Source organism: Zootermopsis nevadensis, unplaced genomic scaffold, assembly GCF_977971745.1.
Source record: "Zootermopsis nevadensis isolate Lab colony 2312 unplaced genomic scaffold, Znev_1.0 Znev_ptg000011l, whole genome shotgun sequence".
Lineage (NCBI taxonomy): Eukaryota > Metazoa > Arthropoda > Insecta > Blattodea > Termopsidae > Zootermopsis > Zootermopsis nevadensis.
This window is the reverse complement of record NW_028259143.1, coordinates 5,049,057-5,070,474: the sequence shown is the minus strand read 5'-3', so window position 1 is coordinate 5,070,474 and position 21,418 is coordinate 5,049,057. Positions and strand designations below refer to the sequence as shown.

At 36.8% G+C, this 21,418-nt stretch overlaps 1 protein-coding gene across 4 annotated transcripts in view; it reads right to left on the bottom strand.

Annotated features, from left to right (window-relative positions):
• kek2 (leucine-rich repeat, immunoglobulin-like domain-containing kekkon 2 protein) overlaps positions 1-21,418 on the bottom strand; it is a 403,862-nt gene that overhangs the window by 84,488 nt on the left and 297,956 nt on the right. For all 4 annotated transcript variants that reach the window (XM_087347128.1, XM_087347129.1, XM_087347130.1 and 1 more), the window contains one exon: positions 11,895-12,000. The gene's annotated coding sequence lies outside the window, so the exon portion shown is untranslated. The remainder of the gene's footprint in view (positions 1-11,894; positions 12,001-21,418) is intronic.

The window sequence follows — 21,418 nt, the reverse complement described above, 5'->3', positions numbered from 1 at the left end:
ACACGAAGAAACTTTGGATGTGGCTGGGCTAGCTAGGAACTCTGCCCAGTGTTTAGTTATACAGAGTGAAAAGAATATTTCGCAATTATTATTATTATATATATTATTTAGTGTTCTGTCTGACGCAGGTCCATATGAACAGGATCCTTCCATCCTTTTCTCGGACTGGGACCTGTTCATATACGTTCTTGGCAGATGATCCAGAAGTGGTTTGCCATTGCCTTCTTCTGTGTGTGAATGGAGTAATTGTTGGGATGCCACGGAGAAACCGGGGAAGCCCCCGGAGGAAAACTCCGTGTTGCCTAGACCAAGGTCTTGCCCAACACAAGTTATAAATTCGGGCACCGCCGGGAATCGAACCCGAGACCCCAGGATTACAAGGCCAGCGTTGTAACCGCTAGACCACCGTGGCATTGTTTCGCAATTATATTTAATAAAATGAATCGTCCTGATGACGGAGGCAGTATGACCTCTGAAACGTTGGTAAACATCGACCAGATTACACAACGCAACAACCCAAAAGACAGAAATCTTCATACTAGGGCTTTGTTTATAATGACAAGTACTAAGCAAAAGCAAATCAAAATATGTCGATTCTGGGCTTCTGGGTGGTAATGCCGTGAAGACTAGTAGGTAGATAACGTTTTGTGAAAACATTTTCATCTTCAGGGCTGATAATACAGATAGAGTGTATTTTGAAAACGTTGGTATCCAACTGCAAACCCACACGGCATTTCTACTCAGGAGATTAAAAATACATTTTCACTTTCGTGGGGGTCTAATACATCAAATAAAAATACATCGGGTTCTGAATAAATAATTACCAACTTAAGGGACAAACGTAATACATCACAATAATAATACCAGTCGGTTTAGTTATAAAATTTGCTGAAATTGATCGTTAGAGCCATATAGGACGCACCATCATGTAGCTCCTACATCGAAAATAATTGAAGATTACTGTTGTTATACTTTTTAATATAGAATTTTATCCCGTAATGCCAACCACACGCTGTTGCAGGAATTATGTCGGGAAATATATTCGATTTTGCAGCACAAGAAAAACAAGTTAAATATTTTATACATCACGAAACGATGTTTGTTTCTCTCCTGAAGCAATACACGTCTGTTTTTGGTGTTACGTTTAAGAACAAGACCAATTGCGTTCTGTTCTGAAACTGTCAAGTTAATACTTTTCATAAAAAAAATTGGATCATATCGTTAAGAAAGAGCTGAGTATACACCAAAGCAATTAGTAATAAATCAGAATTAAATATAAAGTATGTTCATTTATTTCATTATGCAATTTCCGGATACAGAGTGTAACAGAGTTAAATAAAGATTCTTAATGTTGAGAAAGTGTTTACTACTGGAAAGTTAATCCTTTCACGAATAATAGTTGCAGTACTGTATTGCCATAAGTCACTGTAAAGCATGCTATTGAAATTTACGATACGGAATGAACAACCCATCTCTTTGAAGATATCCGTCTTCTGGGTTATTGCGCTGTGTAGTCTGGTCGATGTTAACCAACGTTTCAGAGGTCATACTGCCTCCGTCATATATTCATCGCCCTGATGACGGAGGTAGTAATAATATTTCCATCAGACACTGTGAGCAACACGATGATGACGGAGGCAGTATGACCTCTAAAACGTTGGTTAACATCGACCAGACTACACAGCGCAATAACCCAGAAGACGGATATCTTCATACTCACCGCTGTGAGAACCTCAAGTCTTACAACCCATCTCTTTATTTATTCCCCGAGAAATTCTGTTTGTAGCATTCAGCACACTGCAATAAACTTCACCTGTAAGTATAAGAGTCACGTACAAAACGCTCTGCACTGTCACCAACATAAATTTTTCTAGGTTTCATCCTTTTAATGTTTTCTTTAATCCCCGGTAAAATCCGGATACGAATGAAAAAGCCAATAACGTTTGATCTATACAATACATTCACGGCAAATAGATTTTTGTTTAGTTTTGTTGTTGCGGAAAATATTATTGCACAAGTAAATTGTCTCCGGGGATAGTTTGATCCTATAGGCTATTAAATCTGTCCTGAGAAACGAGGTCTTGTGATAGAAACACGTTTTAACTTCAGTGATTTTACATTTTAAAAAATAACGTTAACAGACATTCAGCAGTAACAATTTAAAAGCTGGTTTATTTTTTTATTTCTTTACAGAATGTATTACTTCCATGATATATATATATGTTTGAAGCATGAAGATATTTGTTAGAGTTTTTGGTGTTAGAGTCACAAGAAGAATAATAGTCCCGTATTCTGTAAAATAAAATAATACGGAAACTGTATGAATTCGCTTTAATTGGAATGTATTCATACTTTTGTATGGAGACTGTACGCAGCAAATGAACTTCCGTAAAATTAGAACAGTTATTAAATCAAATCTTTTTATACTTTTCGCTGAAGCGGGATTTAATAACATCGGGAAGATCAGTTATGTTTTGGTCTTGTTTTCGTTTCGTTCCGTTCGTTAGGATAAGTGGGTAATAACTGTCATAATTATTATCCTATTCATATATAATTCTGAGTCACATTTTTAATTCTATGGAAGTTTGTAGGACTTACGTAAAAAGAACTCGAATGCTTTCAGTTCTGAATCAAAACAAAGCCTTCTTAAATTACATATTGTTTCTATTAGTTCAAATGAGCGTTAACAAGGGTTCTGAAATATTTCTCTGTGCACATTGGCGTTTATTTAAGTAACTTTACGTATTTCACATAAGCCAGATATTTTAGGGGGATAATTATGGAAATCGTCTTAATATAACAGAAAACTCTAAGAGGGTAATAAAAGCTAAATATAGGAACTGATTGGATTAAAACACGATCCGACATGATTCTTGAGACACAACAACTTTAAAATAACTTTTTTCCTAAATTGACAAATTGTTTCAACTTTTTCTGTTAAAATAACAATTATTTATTTTAATCCGTCTGATCACAATATTTAAAATTTCTTACAATTAAGATAATAAAATATCATTTGTGTTCCATATCGATTGATCGATTTACATTTCGGAACATTTACACAACATGTTTCGGTTTTTATAAAACCATCATCAGGTGTAAAATATATCTAAGAACTTAAAACTCAATTATGATTTCTGTAGTATTTTGGTGATGTTTCATCACGTTTATTTTTCCATTTTTGGGCGAAGGTGTTGTTGTTTTTGTAAATCGATCAATCGATATGGAACATCAATGATATTTTATTATCTTAATTATAAGAAATTTTAAATATTGTGATCAGACGGATTAAAATAAATAATTGTTATAATATTCACAATAAGACGCAATTACACTATCTTATGAATGACTGTTAAAATAAGTAAAGAATTCGAATATTGGGGTAGATATTTCACTCGATCCTATATGGGTAATTAAAAATTCTTTATGCAACAGCTTTAACTAATACGGGTTTACGAAAGGCTAGTAATTAAAAGCCAATCATCATATTTAACCAAAACAAAGCAATTAATAACGACCATGTGAAGGGTCCAGCACTCTAACGCCTCTTTGTTCAATGTGAGAATATATATATATATCCACTTGAATTTCCTATCCATCTAATAAAACGGTACCACTAATTTTGTGCACAGGAAAATTACGTGTTTGTGATAACTACAGTGTGATGTTAACTGTATACACAGTCCTGCAGCGGATGTATGTGTAATAAAGAGCAGGCTATATGCATCAGTAGGTTGGCGTTGCAACCACTACTAGACTACAACAGTGAGAAGCTAGTGACCGGACTGGTTTACACACTTAGCCCTTTGAAACCGAAGCTCCTATGAATAATATTTAAGAATTCAATCAGCACATTTCGTAAAACATCAACGCTTATTCTTCAGTGTTTAATAAATAAATATCTGGAATTAAACCTTAAATGACTGTGTCTGTGTACGTTTTTGCACAGTAGTTTGGATGGATGAAACATAACCTTGATCTGTCTGTGATATTTCGAAACAGAGAATTTCTCACGAATGATCCAATTCAATTGTCCCGCGATGTAACAAAAACCTATCGTACTGTGTTTTAATTTGAAACAGTAGCGAGCAGAAGTATGGTAGCAGGACGCCCCCAGAAATAAACTCGTTACACTGTGCTAATTTGATGATAATCCGATAAACCACTTTGCCAAAACCAGTTCTGTCACAAAGCAAAACAATTTACATTTGTTCAGCTGTAGTTTCCAAATTTAAATAACCATTTAATTCAAACTCATATGATGGATTATATCGTAAAATTATACAACTTTTAGCCTTGTGTTTTAATCTCAAAATGGGGAAGAAGGGGACGGTGGAAGGACACGCTACAAACAACTAAATGCTCCATCACGTATGAATCTAGCTGATTTAATTTTTTTTATTTTCTGTATTAATTATGTCTTGGAACTTTGTTGCTGTGTTTGGGTGTTACATTTTATAAACTCGTTATTAAACAATGTAAAATAGCTTAATTTCACATAAAACTTAATTCATACATCTCCACTATAAACTTCCGTTTTAACTTAATTCGACACTAGACTATATCAAAAATTTTCACAGATACGACATGTTTATATTGCTAACGAGAGGAGTTAATGAATTTGACGATACATCTAACCAACGTTGGCATGGTATCTGTAACCTAAACTTGAAGGACATCTGAAGATCACTGCCTTCTGGGAAGTTTCTCCGTGTAATCCAGAAAATTTTGTTTACTTGGTATTCGATAATTTCCAAATCAAATGACGGGATGCCTTTATAAAGATACCAACGGCCATAAGTAGCCACCTCTGACTTACGTAATAAGATTATGTCAAGTACTAAAGTATGTCCACAGCATTTAGGCACATGATATGATAATTTCCTACAAAATGTTAACTCGAAATCTTTAAATAACTAAATCATATATAAGAGACGGTGGTCTAGCGGTTAGAACGCTGGCCTTGTAATCCTGGGGTCTCGGGTTCGATTCCCGGCGGTGCCCGAATTTATAACTTGTGTTGGGCAAGGCCGTGGTCTAGGCAACACGGAGTTTTCCTCCGGGGGCTTCCCCGGTTTCTCCGTGGCATCCCAACAATTACTCCATTCACACACAGAAAAAGGCAATGGCAAACCACTTCTGGATCATCTGCCAAGAACGTATATGAACAGGTCCCAGTCCGAGAAAAGGATGGAAGGATCCTGTTCATATGGACCTGTCGTCAGACAGAACACTAAATAATAATAAAAAATAATATAAGAGATGGCCTAAACGTCATGGTCGCATTAAACGGGGAGAGAAGAATAATAGGTTTTGACGGTACAGATTAAACAGATGGGACAATGACAAAAAGGGTATGAAACCTTCGATAAACTTTGAGGTTCCACAAAGGACGGAGATTTTATAGACGGGGAAATCATAAAACTTTCAATAATGGCACTGAACCTTTCAGATACGACTAGATACAGAAGTTCTGATTATGTCAACAGCGTCTCGTACTCTGCTTTGTGTGTATGTGTGAGATCCACGTTACAATGATTTATCACCATCTTCCGACCATAGACCTGCGAGTCCCCACAAAGCAACGGAAGGACATTAATCTAACATTCAATAAATCAATCTCTAGTACACTGGGCCAATACACGGAGCAGGTGAATGCGTCAATGAGTTTACGGACTGGTGAGTGATTCAAGTGGTTACAAAGTGGTGTCAGTGACACGGCATTAGAGAGAGAGGGAGCTGACATGACCTTCCATATCGATACCGGCGTGACGTCGACACATTCATAATGCATACCAATTCATAAATTAACCTCTCGAAACGGAGGCCTTAATTTTCCCATATGATGCATATATTACAGTAAATTTAAGGCCTATAAATACTAACATGCCATCAATGGAGTTTCAAATATCTGAACCTAAAATATATGTAGTAGGATATGAACTGTAATCCACCCCGTGTTCAAATTATGCCTCGTGAAATGAATATTTATTCCGAGGTATGGGATGCTCATTGTGAAATGCAGATACTCGGCTAGTCAAGAACCCCCTAGTTGCTATGCAACCTGAAATGTCATAAAACAACTACCGAACAGCATATTATCCTATACAACAACAACATAGATTAATCAGATCCCACAGGCTGTTTGACAACTTCTTAAAAAGTTATTTCATTTATTTTTTTTACTAAGATTTCAGGTTCTGACTGCGGCGAGTATAAACATGACTGCCTTCTAGCTTGATGCTTCGCTGCTGTCTCCATCATCAGGGTGATGATGAAAGCAACAAGTACCTATAAAACGTCGGTAAACTTCTACCAGACTACACGACGCAACAACCCAGCAGACAGTCGTCTTCAGAAGCAATTCAGGTTCATTATAGCGCTGATATTTACAATTGCTTTCTGGGTCGTGGCGACCTTCGGTATTAATGGCAGGAATTTGTCGTGTGGAAGATCAAGGGCGGAGACGATACTTTCTTCCGAAATGTCGGTAACCTAACCTATTAGGCTACACGGCTTCATATCCCAATTCACCGTGACATAAAATGGTCCTTAATTCTTTAAAGAACGTCAAAACTCTTATCAGACAACTGTGAAAAACATTCTTACATCTTATAACAAGACTCCGTTTGTGCGATTTTCAGTTGGGAGTGTTCCAAAAACTTTACATTTATTTAACACTATAAGAGATTGTCTTTCGAATAGATAAGTCCTGTTAGTAAAACTAAATTCGTGTATATTCCGACGTGTGGCTTTCTTTCGCCCCAATTTGGGTACACTCCATGGAGGCAGTAAGCTTGGTCGAGGCATATTAGAGTGATGAACGTTTTGGTATGCTGATGCCAGGCAATTTTTTACTGCCTGGAAAAGAATATTTCTGAGAGCTGTTTTTGTGCCTCTTGAACCTGGCACGAGTGGCTTAATGAAGGGTATCCATCTGGTAGGTCAGCCACGGCTTTTCCGCCAACATGGTCACTTCACTTGTTTTCACGTAAAAGTGACCTAACGAACGAATATGATGAAACTGTAAGTCATTCAAGATTGTATTCATAGGGACTTTTGAATCTAACATTGTTTTATAGCCCGGCCAAATATGTAGTAGTGTTTCATAAAACAATAGCTCACTTCTAGGATTTCTAGAAAGTTTTAAAGGAATTTATAAAAGAAAAGTAAGATCTTCAGACCTTAAAATCTCCAGTTTATTTGCTTAATCAAAACTTGAGTTTTAATTAAATTGTACAGATGTACTATAAATGGATTTAAGCTTCCAGTTTTGGAAGCTGATTTATTTTATTGATATCAAATTTGAGATTCTCTCAGCGGTGAGTATGAAGATAACTCTCTTCTGCGTTGTTGCAGAGTATAGTTTGGAAGAAGTCCGCCGACGTTTCAAACGTTCTTGCGTCTTCCATCACCCCCCTGATGGAGGCAAATAGCACATCTAAAACTTTCGTATCCTTCTATCGGACTGTCTACCTCCGTTATTTTATTTATTTAGTGTTCTGTCTGACGACAGGTCCATATGAACAGGATCCTTCCATCCTTTTCTCGGACTGGGACCTGTTCATATACGTTCTTGGCAGATGATCCAGAAGTGGTTTGCCATTGCCTTCTTCTGTGTGTGAATGGAGTAATTGTTGGGATGCCACGGAGAAACCGGGGAAGCCCCCGGAGGAAAACTCCGTGTTGCCTAGGCCACGGTCTTGCCCAACACAAGTTATAAATTCGGGCACCGCCGGGAATCGAACCCGAGACCCCAGGATTAAAAGGCCAGCGTTCTAACCGCTAGACCAACTCATCTTATTATTATTTAGTGTTCTGTCTGACGACAGGTCCATATGAATAGGATCCTTCCATCCTTTTCTCTGACTGGGACCTGTTCATATACGTTCTTGGCAGATGATCCAGAAGTGGTTTGCCATTGCCTTCTTCTGTGTGTGAATGGAGTAATTGTTGGGATGCCACGGAGGAAAACTCCGTGTTGCCTAGACCACGGCCTTGCCCAACACAAGTTAAAAATTCGGGCACCGCCGGGAATCGAACCCGAGACCCCAGGATTACAAGGCCAGCGTTCTAACCGCTAGACCACATTAATTTTATGTTCGCAGTTACATCAAGTTCTCGCAAGTTGTCTCTTACCACGAGACTGCCCGATCTAAACTTCATACACATATTTTGCTTCAGTTGTAAGTTAAACAGTCCCCACTTATGAGTGTCTAATCCGCTTCTTAGCGTCGCAAAGTAGGAACGTTTCCTAACCTAACAGTGCAACACATTTACTGGGTTTAAAGTGCTAATGCTGCCTGGTTGTCTTCCCACTGCGCGGTGAACACAGCCATTTTGGGAGACAACTAACTGTCTTGCCTGTAGAATAAAGAGTTGTATGAGCCGTTCTTGCACTCACGGTACTACAGGAGGCAAAGCGTAGAAGGGTTTATTTACTCATGACGCGGGGTTGACGTATGCGGTCGGCTATACCGACGAGCTCCAGTTTTTGATGGTAACTAACCTCTACTAACCGCACTCATCCAACGACTGATGGCCGGGCAATTTCTCATAACAAAGGCCAAGGTTCAACAGCGTTACAAAAAACGTACATTTAACTTATGCACCTTTTTACTACATGCATACCATTTAGTTATTACGACACGAAAATTATTTTCTGACTAATAAATTATTAAGGATTATAATACAGGAAAGCGAGGAACGCGTGGTAAAATTGGAAAATCTGGGTAATTTGTCCGCTATTAAGACGTAGATTCGACTGGACTTGTCATATCATCTAAAATTTGCGGATATCATGGCGGTAAAGATGGCGATTGTCGTCTGGGTTGCGACGCAGGTTCGTACAAATGTTTCGAAGGAATATACTGCCTCCATCTTCACCACCGTAAGAACCTAATATCTCATGTCGACCGTGGTCTTCTGAATTGTAATATCGTGTAGTATTGTATGTTGTACTTTTAGAGGAGCATATCGCCTTCACTATCAGTGTTGAAATGAGGTTCGTTTCTTTATAATGCAATTTTGATTACAACTAAGCAATAACACAACCATTTACATTTAAGTGGCCTTAGGTCTCTTACAAGTGCCGGAAAGTGACAGCTACGTCCACCTTTATCACTGAACGCTTTGTATACTTCAGTTGAACGAGGTCTTTACTCTGCACCGTGTATATTAAGCATTCATGATTATTATAACAGGAGCAGATGGGAAATTATGTAACGAAGAGCTTAGTAATTTCTACTCTTCACCAAATAATCTATATTAAGTGTGCCCTTTGTCACCACAGCCTACCATATCCTGAAGGAATACAACCCCATTTTATGGACGGTAGCTGCAAAATATGTTACTAAGAAACTGTGAACATCTGGGTTTCTTCAGTTTGGGGGTTGGCGTGTGAATAACTAGACAGCGTTGAGGAAATGCATGATTCAGGGCTCGAACTTTGGACAGAATCTATAGTGTGAGGTCCTTGTAAACAGGCTACATAAAAGATGACAAATTTATTGACCTTCTGAAGAAAAACTGGTTCATGGAGACAATTCACTAAGTTTTATTACGTGTATAAAATATAGGAGTAAGATACTAGTTACTTGGTTCATCCCTATTTCACAAACTTACCTAAGACTTATGCATAGCCCACTTTACCAAAAAACAATTTAAAGTTATTCTGCACATCACTACACCCCCATTTTAATTAAACACCCCCCTCTATCTCTCGCTGTGTGCTCTGAAGAAATTATATATCCAACTTCACTCCGCGAGGTTTCCTCGAAGCAACCGCACGCAAAAAGTGTTATTTTAAATTGTAAAACTGAAGTAAAGGTATAAGCGAAGATACAAGATATTTCAGAGAAACTTTTACAAACGGTTACGTATTTATCAGTATTATAACGTTTTAAATTTCACATAACAGCTTTCAGTTTGAATTCAGGGATAGAAGAGATTATAAATGTATACAGAAATTCAGTCGGTAAACGTGAAAGTAAGTGACTACTGTGACACATTACATGGATGGTCGGTTAATATACAAAGTGTTTCTCGTTTTTCTACCAGTCACACACACTCACTCAAACAACACGTTTCGAACCAATGTGGCCATAGTCAGGTTCAATACCCTGCTTCTGTGTCATTAAACTAAGAAACTCATCTCTGACGTGGAAAGTGTGATAAACATTCGACTTTTACAAAAAAAAGGCAGGACATTCTTGAGTAACGGAACAGCTGTTAGTTTTAAAAACTCTGTTCTATGAATTTAATATTACTAAAATGAGAAATAAATTATGGTTTCTTTGAATGGAACGCTGTAACGAGACCAACACATGAAGATGATGAAGACCCATTCAGTTTGTAACAGTAGTTCATGCATTAATCATGAGGCTCTTGTACACACACTATTTAAAGAGCAGGCGTGGGATATTTCGTAAATTAGGTAAGTGAATAACATTTCATACACATCTGACAGAAAAGGGTTCGACATAACTTCTATTAAAAGTGGCTTAATTTGAAACTCGGTACACGGCCGGGGGTATTCTAATGAGTTGACGGTGAAGTCAAAGCCTGTTTAATGGGATTTTCGTGTTATATTAAACAACTTTTTTGTGCATCTGTGATACTATTTTATCTGAATTAAATATACGAAATCACTACTGTGCAATTTTGCATGAACTTTACCGATGTAGCATAATTTCATTGTCCGTACTCATTTCATCACGTCACATATACTTTATTACACAGTCAAGAATACATGGATAAGATTATAACCATTTCAATTATATATATATATATATGCTGTAATGTTAAAGAGTTTTATAAGTGGAAATCTCTGTCCGAAATTCCTCTCTACTTGAGGGCAGACAGTTAACGGAATTAGGTTTGGTACACAAATTTGTGCAATAGTATGCATAAATACGATACGCATCAGAATTAACCCAGCACAAATTACACTCCCGAATGCATTACGCAAACTGAATAGAAATTATTAACAGGGAGGCATTTACTATACTGTACCGAGACAAAAATTTTAAAGTCCGCGCCATAGCATACTTATGAACACACATACAAAATAACACAACATTTTCAAACACGATTTACAACAAGTTTGGTTAGCCCTATCGATTGGGCCCAACTGAGTAGGTACGCCTGAAGACGGAGACAGAGTCCCATCTCCGAAAGGTCGTGCAATTTTATGATTTTATTAGACGATTGAAAACATCCAGAACACTTGTTATTTTAAAAACGCACCATCGTCACAAATTTTTAGATTTGTGGATTATTTTTGGAGTATTTTGGTTATGTTATTTTATGTTATGTTCCTTTACAACAAACACACCTCACTGAGCACATAATACGCGAACAGCTGTAGACCTAAGACAACTTGCACAACCAGCACGTGGACACAATTTCCGACTCTTGTCACCTGACAATTTTTGTCTGCGACTGTTTGTCTAGGGCCACTGAGACCGGGGCGTGAATATTTTCTCCTTAAGTCTATTTAGCACGGAAGTCCAAAACACGTAGACCTCTGTTTCCCCACACCCATATGTCATTACACCGTTGCATGTACGAAAAATTTAATTTCATCTCTGTTGAGCGTAGTTTCTTATAATGTTTCATACAAAACACACAGTACATAACTGCAATATATGGAGATTCATGTATTACGTTTTTAAATTTTTATTACTGGCCGCATTTTTTAACTATAATGAAAAAAAAGACTTTTGTCTTGTATATTGAACATTTCCTTTTTTCAATACTTTTATTGCATTTACATGCGCATTAAAATCTAAATCAACAGACAACATTCTTTAAATATCTTGGAGTGTCACGTACTATTTCCTTTGGGGGGGGGGGGGTTCTTTGTAAAGCAACATCGATTTTAAAGTACTTACCTTCAGGAACGTCCACAATGCTGCAATTCAGTTCTTGTGTGTATTTCGACTTCAAATAAAAGGTTTACTCTCTGGCGAACGGAAAGGCAGAGTTGGTGAGTTGAACCTGAAAACAGATGGAAATGGAAGTTTCAATACAATTCCAACGTCAATAACGTTTGGAAGTGAGCGCCGGAAAGAATAAGTACACATCGCCTCTGAGAGTAAGGCTTGCATTGTAAGCCGGAAGCCAATGTCAGGAAATGCTACGTTTTCTGGTACTGAAACGCGGTACAACCACAGGTCCTTCCTTCTTGCGTCTTATTTTAATTCCTATTCTTCCCTGTCGACTCAGCTAAAACCAATTCTGACTTCACAGCCAAATCTATAATACGTTTCTTATGTCTGTACGATTTTCGTTTGTACTCGAAAAAGAATTTTCCGAATATCTATTACTGAAAATTCAATTAAGCTGACAACAATTTTTGCATCTAGTAATCCTTTCTTCCATTTATCTAAGAAATACTTTGGTTTGCTTGCATTTTATTAATACTTCAGCTGATTCTTTAACAAACTGGAAGTGAACATCACTATTAACTGATAAACAAAATGTTGCATATAAGAAATTACGATTAAGTTTTAAGTTTATATAATTTTAATTTTTATACACCTGAAGATGGTTCATTTAAGAACCGAAACATGTCGTAAGAAAAAGATGTTCTAACTGTAAATCGAATGTTTCGATAAGGAACATCACATGATATTTTAATTATCTTAATTTTAAATTTTAAATTGTGAATAGACGGACAAGAATAATTAATTAAGAATTTTGTTGTTAAACTTTTCACCGGAAAAGAAAACTTCTCGGGAAAATTAAGTGGAAACCCCTCCCTAAAGATAAGTGTTTAATGACGCTATAATGTCCCGATTTTCGGTTTATTACAACAATTAAAACAGGATAAACAATGCAGTTGCAATATTGAGTGCATTAGCCTCGGACTGGATTACGATTTTAAGTCGGTTTACGAAAACACAAAAAGTACAAAATTACGGTTATATCAAACTTCTCGCCGTGGACGATTGTACAAACGAGGCTCCGGAGACAGAGTCAAGACGGCATGATAATTCCTTGTGTTGTGGAGAAGACGCCATTACCTAAACTTTCCTTACGTAAGTTTAATTAAATCTACTTATTTTCGAGTGTTCTTATTTATTGATAGGTATATTCTTTGGAATAGCTAATGTAGATAAGTAAACTGTAAGATCAATTAATCATTATTCCATTAAGAAACGTGGTTATTCTTGTTCTAGAGCCATTGTGTTTTAACACGTATTGTCGCCGTTGTAATTAATTTTGAAGCAGTTCAAAGGCTGGAAAGGATTTAATCTTTTGACACATATGAAGTAGGAATCGATACAGAGCAGTGAGCTCAGTGGAGATGGTGGAGCGTGTTTGTGAATTCTGTTGTTGAAGCAGGCGATGTCAATCTGACGTGTCCACACCATTATTTCTCCTCTTAAATCATCTCAGCTTTCCTCCAGCTGTCCTTCCACGGTACTTCAGAAGTTTCTGTCAAGCGCGCAACTTTCGTGACGGAAGATTTCCACGAGGGTACCAAAGTAGCGTCTTCAATCAACACTTTTTGGCGAACGAGGCACCGAAAATCACTCACGATAAGCTCCTTACGTCAGTTCCAAATTTGCACGTAACACACCTGACCTCTCATACTAAAGGGTCAACTACTGGAGGACATTGGAGAACAAGGTTTAGTAATAAAGGTAACTAAGTAAGTGGAAAATACGAGAATGTGCTTGGTGAGAGTGGCGAGTCATGTATATAGCATGGCACAGATGTAAAATCCATGTTAGTCAGAAACCATGACGAGGAGAGAACATCTGGGACACGTAGGCCATAATAGAAAAATAATATTAAAACGAATTTTAATTAAACAAGATGTGAACTGGATTAATCTGGCTCACAGTTGTGTCGCGTTCCATAAAAGATGGATAATGTATTAGACTAGGTAAAGGATTTCTTGACTTTCAAGGAGGACACAGCTCCATGGAGTTAGTTGTGATCCATTAAACACAAACGTACTCGTATTACTTTTAAACAGTTGTTCGTTCTTCAAGTATTTCCTTACTATTTCAACTACTCCTGGGTTGTTATACCTCTGTCCTATTTTCTCAGTTCCTAGAGAAAACCCTTATCACGTTCGTAGAACAAGAAACAATGAAGGCGCCATGAAAAAGGAACCGTTTTGTACCTCACGACGAAGCAATTTTCTTGCAGCCTTTTGTTTCAGTTTAACTTTTGAGTGTCATTACTTGTACTGCGTTGGCACCACTGAATTAAAGAAGCTTCTATATAACCGCTGTTAAGTGCTTCTACTCAAGGTCTACAGTATTCTTACACTAGGATTTCTTAAATTAAAAATTCCTTCCGACTCGTAAAACAAGGAAGACCTACTGAACACTTCTAAACCAAATATTCAGCAAACTTTATGGTTTGGATAAAAGATTTAAATTATATATTCTGCTAATACGAGTATGTTTCCATATGAGTTTAAAAAACAGCATTGCCTGCGTTAACGAAAAATGGATACAGTAATTAATATTAGAATATTTTAAAACATTTTGTATTGAGTGAGAATACGTGGGAGGATACTATTAAAATGAATCTTAAGAAAACATTTTGTCAATAATTGTACTATATTGATCGCTTTCAGCAGAGTACATGAGTACATTGGTGGGATGTTGTAAACAGTGTAACGAAGATCGCGGAATTTAACCAGGCAAGCGACTATCAGCAAGCCACGTAAGACAGAGCTGAACACAAACGCACGCGCAGTCTCGGCTGGTACGGCTTGGAGACCGAATACGACGTACAGAGAGTTTTACATCATCATTCATCATCGTCGTAAGCTCCTAAATTAAGGTTCTTCCATTAGCTGCCCCCTTAAAAGACAAAGCAGCTTCTGCTGAAGAACATTGGACTGGGGCCTGATACGGCCATTTTCGGGAAAATCCGATGAAAAGGCTGTTAAAAACAAAAGACATACAACCTGGGTCACAGCCAAATAAATCATCGACAATGACTCCCACGTGCTGAAGTGAAATCGTAATAAAAACAGGAAATAGGCCAAGAGTTAGGGTGTGGAGTAAAGAAGGATTTTTGAAAAGCTGTATTGTGGTTTTATTTAAAGAATGCTTTTCCGTGATACGCACAAGATATCTAGTTTAACAGTACTGCCCATTTTGGTCTCAATTTATGTGTTGTTTTGATGTCATTAAAAGAAGCAGGTCCTGTAACCTCTCCTTTGTGGCTTTCCAAAAATTAATGCTTCATAATGGAAATATATTAACGTAATAAAATACATTTCAAAAAAAATTCAACATGGAAATGATTAAACTGTCATATAATTTTGACAGAATTAAAAGTTATAAATTTAGCGTGTACGCCAGCAGTCGTTTTGAACATTGGAAACAAGGGTGAGAAAATTTACTTCGAAAGAAAGGTTAGGATTCAAAAAGTAATACTTGTTGTCCTGAAACTTACTTTATGCAGAAAGAAGAATTCAATGGGTCCGTTTATGTAACTAACGAATGCATTATGTAGTTTATATCTATTAATTCTGAAAAATTATCTGAAGATTACCACAGTGTCGAACGTTGCTATAATGCTGCTAGATCAGAATAGCATAAATATAATCGAACAGACGGAAGAAATAATTACACGCATTATGTTCTGTTTGCCTATTAATATAATGTTCATAAAACGCCAAGAAAAGTACAATGCGTTATAGAATTGTGGACTGTGTTTCAAAATTAACTGTGTAAACCTTGTGGAAACCGTTTTCTAGCGTTGGATAAAACTCGTTTGTACATGGACCAGATTCCAGGAAATTTACTACATTCCTGTGAAATGATTTTTTACTTTTCTTGTTTCAATGTCGGTTACGATAATCATAAATTAAAAATGTTGCTTCAGAGCACACGGATGTTAATACTCCTACAACCCTGACACAACCAACTACAAGAAAGCATTGATGCTACTTTTCAAGGTCATTTTCAAGGTGTGGGTTTGGTGTGGGGGCTGTAAACACCAAGGAAGCTTCCACTCCATTCACAGTTCTGAAACATTGATCACATGTAGAGTGCTCTTAAATGTCTCTCTCCTTCACATTTTATCCGAAACCTCTCTTCAGCAGCCATTGTAACATCGCATCATTCCGCCTATCTCCGTTTCCACTCCGTCAGTGTTGATAATCACTGAAACCAAGAATAACTGAAGCATCAGAAGAAGTGACTGAAAACTATCTTCGATGTCTTTCCTACCAAGTAATTCCTCCGTCCTTCTCAATATTACCAGTCTTCGAATCTCTTCTGTAATTTTACTGCGCGAGAACGCACATGTGCTGAAAAGGAATCCACGAAAGCTCGTTAATTAAATATATTACAATTGAATAAAATTTTTCTTGGATATTATCCATCGTCTAGATAGGGATTAGCTCTATCTAGTGGGCCCAACTGAGTAGGAACCTGAAGACGGAGATAGAGTCCCATCTCCGAAACGTCGTTTTACGTTTTATATTTACTAGACGATGGATAATATCCAAGAAAAATTTTATTCAATTGACTCTTCACCATCGTCAAGAAGTTTTAGATTTGATATAAATATATTACGTTTATTATAAATTTATAAAGTTTTTTAAACGTAAATGTTAATATTTCCACAACCTCGAAATTATAATAAGGATATTATTTATGTTTTCAGGTGTTTAAAAGTCGCAGGCAACAAATACGAAGCTGTTTCTGTTACAAATATCAGGCTGACATCTACAGTGATGATAATGAGGTTGTGATTCTCAGCTCTCTGGTAAATATATACGTCAGTTGCGAGCTTGTGCAACGCAGTGGTATAATTAGCAACCTTTGTGACTTCTACTAACAGAGTGCAAAACTTCTACTACAGCATGACACATTCTGAAAGAACAGAGAAATAAATATTACAAAAACCTGGAAAAAGCAAAACATCGCGTTTTCTACTGTCGGCAACATAACGGCGAAAAAGAAATAAGACTCATAAAGCCGATTGCCTTAAACAGACGATTTGTTCCGATGTGCCTGAAACCGATAACCTCCGCGGGGCTTTATGTCTCAGCAACATTGTTCATTACGAAAAAGAGACCATAACATTCCACTACCATACACCAAAGGAAATTGTAAAAAAAATCTCAGCAGTCGCTCGGTCTGGGACGAGGGCCTTGTTCGCTTAGACACTGGGACCGTCGGTTCGCATTCCGCTTAAGGCATGGATATTTATTCATATATTTCTGTGTTGTGCCGTGCCGAATAGATAGAGGCCTTGCAAAGGGGCCGATCACTCGTCCAAAGAGTCCTGCCACATGTCTGAATAGAACACGTAACCTCTCATATGGGAGGAGGACAAGTTCCGTCAAGGACTGCAGAGTCACAGATGATAACAATAATGGTGATGATGATGAGTGCGTACAATAGGCACATAATATGATATTGATTCTGATAATATTTATTTATTATTATTATATAAGTTATAAGCAAAGAAGACACATTTCTGTGGCTGACAAAAGGAGATCCGAAATTCGAAACCGAAAGTCAGATTACAGCAGCACAAGACCAAGTTTTTTAGAACAATACTTATAATTATAATAATAATCGCCCTTGGTCTGGTGATATAGGCAGCAAAGCACCTCTGAAACGTCGGCAAAGTTTAACCAGACTACACGGCGCAAAATTCCTGAAGACTATTTATTTAGCTCGCAGCCGTGAGAACCCGAAACCTCACTAGACACAGAGGCTGGATTTGAGTAACAACTGCGAACCCTACTCGACTATGTGTAGGTTTTTCATTCTAGTTTGGTGTACGGGCATGTGTTTGTGTGTTAAGTATGATGTGTTTGTTGGTATGCCGACACAGACACCCCACTGCGGGACAATCCCATTCCATCTGTTCTAAACCACCCCCTCGTTGGTTTTCCAGGCTGTGAGTGGCTTTAGAGAGGGTAGCAAATAACCGTCTACTGAGCTAGGCCAAACAGGGCAGAACGACCCGAATGCAAGCCACAGAAATCAATATTAGCTCTAATTGGATGTCTAGATACTGTGCAGAATCGAAATGTTACCGCTCACATCCAAAATAAAATACCCGGCTCAGATTTAATACGATGTTCAACTGTCAGGTTTCTTTCTGTTGTCGCTTTTTATTATTTTTGGTACGGATTGGCGGTTACGAACTGCAGAGAGAGAGAGAGGGAGAGAGAGAGATGAGTTTTGCCCGCCCTTCTCTCTACGCCAAGTGTAATCAAGACACGCTGACCACCGCCTCTGACATGTTATTAATTTGAACCCAAGTTCGTTTAGCTAGAAGCTTATCATATAACGAACCAATTGTTACAAACTAAACCAATTTCTCTTACATTCTTTTAAAACAGCCTTTCATCTTCCCTTTTGTTAACTGTTACTTTGTGTAGCGTCTGATCCTTAAAATTCTCTGTTCCTAACAACAATACAATGTTGGACCAGTGAATTTTGGGGGGCAGGAGGAGGAAAAGTGTGTTTCAGAGAGATAAGACAAAAGGTCCACAAAAGAAATCTATCCCAAAAGACACAAAAGCTACTTTATAGTTATTTGGATCATATCAAAGTGAAGTTGATTGATGTGCTTTTAACACAACGCGTGCATTTGATATAAACAATGTTTAAACTGGCATTCCAGTTCGGCACGATTACTTGATATGACTGCCCAAACATTTAAGTTCTGAACTATTCCCACAAAGTTTTACGTAATTAATATTTATTAAGAACATGTTAATTATGAGAGAAAATTAAAGAATAAAGACAGTCTCAGCCTACATCGAACTTACGTTGGTAACACTGACATATGACGGACATAAATAAATCTTCCCTCTTCATATAAAAATATTTTGGAATATCTGAAAATTAAGTACTTGTTAATTCGGAATTTGAAAACGAGGTCCAGTGAATGTTTTATCCAATTCAGAAGATCTTTCTTTGGATTGTTATTTAGGCTACAGGTATAGAAACGAATTATATGCTAATTTACTCAATTAACTACATGCAACTATAAACTGTCCGGTGACGTGTATAATTAATTCACCATTAGCAGTGAAATTTTAGTTCAAAGGCACCTACATGAGGTGTTAGTAGTTCAACGGCGTCGCTAATTTGAGGAATTCCGATAATTATCCAACTGGACACAATTACCTTAAATAAGTTTTTGTACATTTAGCCTTTACATTAGAAATTAGTGACGATTACCTATAGTTTTCGCATTAACGCGTTTTCGGTGCGTGTAACAAAGTTTCCCTACAATGAAAATAAGTCAAATCGTGCGTTAAGGGACCAGTCCCGTCCATGATGACTCATGTTCCTCATTAGAGCAAGACCAATTCCTTGCACTGCGTTGTTTGCCCCAAACTGTGTTAAGAGTATGACGTCTTTGAAAGGTTTATCTCAAATTGTCTTACTATCATTACGTAAAATCCCTAGTCATAATGTAAAAGAAAATCTGGCTGTAATTCTGGCTTAAGAAATTACAACATTTCCATTTCGAGAACAGAAGGTAACCTTGATAACTTCATAACAACTATTACATAATTTGTATTTTACCGCTTAATATATGTGCTTAATGTATGTACACACTGTATACATTTATACTTGTTCAATTTTATCAGTCTAATCACAATAAAATATTATTATTAAATATGAAAATATTATTACAATTAACATTTAAATATTTAAAAATATATATATTTAAATGTTAATTGTAATAATATTTTAATATTTAATAATAATATTTTATTGTGATTAGACTGATAAAATTGAACAAGTATATATTCAACACAATATGACGCAACATTATCATCTCATGTATACATTTAATTTGAAACATTCTTTTTCGTATATGTTGAAACATATTGAGAGTAGTTTGATGTCGAGAGTTAGATGGGACATCCTCTGTGTGTGTGAACGTTAGAAGACTACAATTGACACATGATTGCAATTCGAGTAATCAAAATGTGTTTTGCTTGTTTGCGTGCAAATATCACCCCTCCATACTGTAGACTCTTTCACCCCCTCACAAACACAGAAAATAAAAATCATCCACTTGCAGTGTATGTTCGTCTGTTCCGTTGGCAGAACGCGCGATCGTGCTGCCAATAGGTGTGTGGTGTGCAGTTACATAACGAAGGTTGTGATCATATAGAAAGGTGCTGGAATCTACATTTCGTTCCAAGTTTGCCGGAACTGAAACAGTGGATGTGGTAAACCAATTTATGTAATTGTATCTTGCATATGTCTGTTTGATGCACAGCATACTAATGTATCAATTACTCTGAAATATATGAGGTAAAATACATCTTCAGATTAAGAAAACAAAACAAAAATTTTCTCCATTAATTTGCTCTCTGCGTAATACATTTTCATTTGAAATATTTTGAAATTTTATTATTGATGAGTTACGATTTTCAATAGACTTTCTCTTTATTAATGTACCAACCACAGATAAATAGCGTGTTCTTAATAAAAGTTATATCAGTTATTTTATGTAGAAAACTGCACAACTGCAAGGAAAGCTTAATTAAACTATTGAAAATTATTTATTTAATGTAGCGGACTCTTATTCATCCCTCTTTGCCCTTCCATGCTGCCTGTTTACATCACTGAACGTTCAAATTCAGGAACCGAATGTCTGGAGGCAACAATATAGCGAAAGAGCTGGAATGACTACGTGGAAATTAACGTAAACCATAGTTACGGCTGATATTTTTCATTATTTCCTTAATGACATGCTTCCAGCGATATTTTGAAAAATATAAACTGTTTTACATTACGAAATACGATATTGGTTTTTAATTTAGAAAGTTTATGTTATTTCTTTAAAAAAAATTACATAGATGTGAAAAGAATGTGATAGAAAGAAGGAAAAGGGGGAAAATCAGATGAAGATATCGAAGAGATAGATGTGAGGGATGAAAGTACGAAATAAATCATTCCCCCGTTGAATTTCAACGGCATTTGTAAATTTATCCCACATAAGTAGACAATTACAAACATAAAATATTTATACCTTTATGCAAATTGTAATTAACTGTCGAGTAAAGTCCTTATTGAAAAGCTCGTAGTCGCTCAACTACTCAAGAAATTGTGCGTTTTTTATGTAAGACAAAGGTTCATTATTGTGTTTACAAGAACTCGCCAATGGACACTTGACTGGTTCAATTTAATCCAGTGCACTACTACAACTTAAAACATCATTTTTAATATTATACCTAAAATTAACGAGTTCAATATATTTTGGGTCAATGGAATTGCCGATGCTTTGGTGTCAGAACCGGAAATTTCAGCACAGTTAATACAAAAGCCTTGCACTAGTCAGCAGTCTTTTTTTAGATACTAACACAGAGTGGTTGCTCTGATCTGCGATATAATTAGTCATTAATAATTATGAACTACATTTCATTTGATAATATAATTTGGTC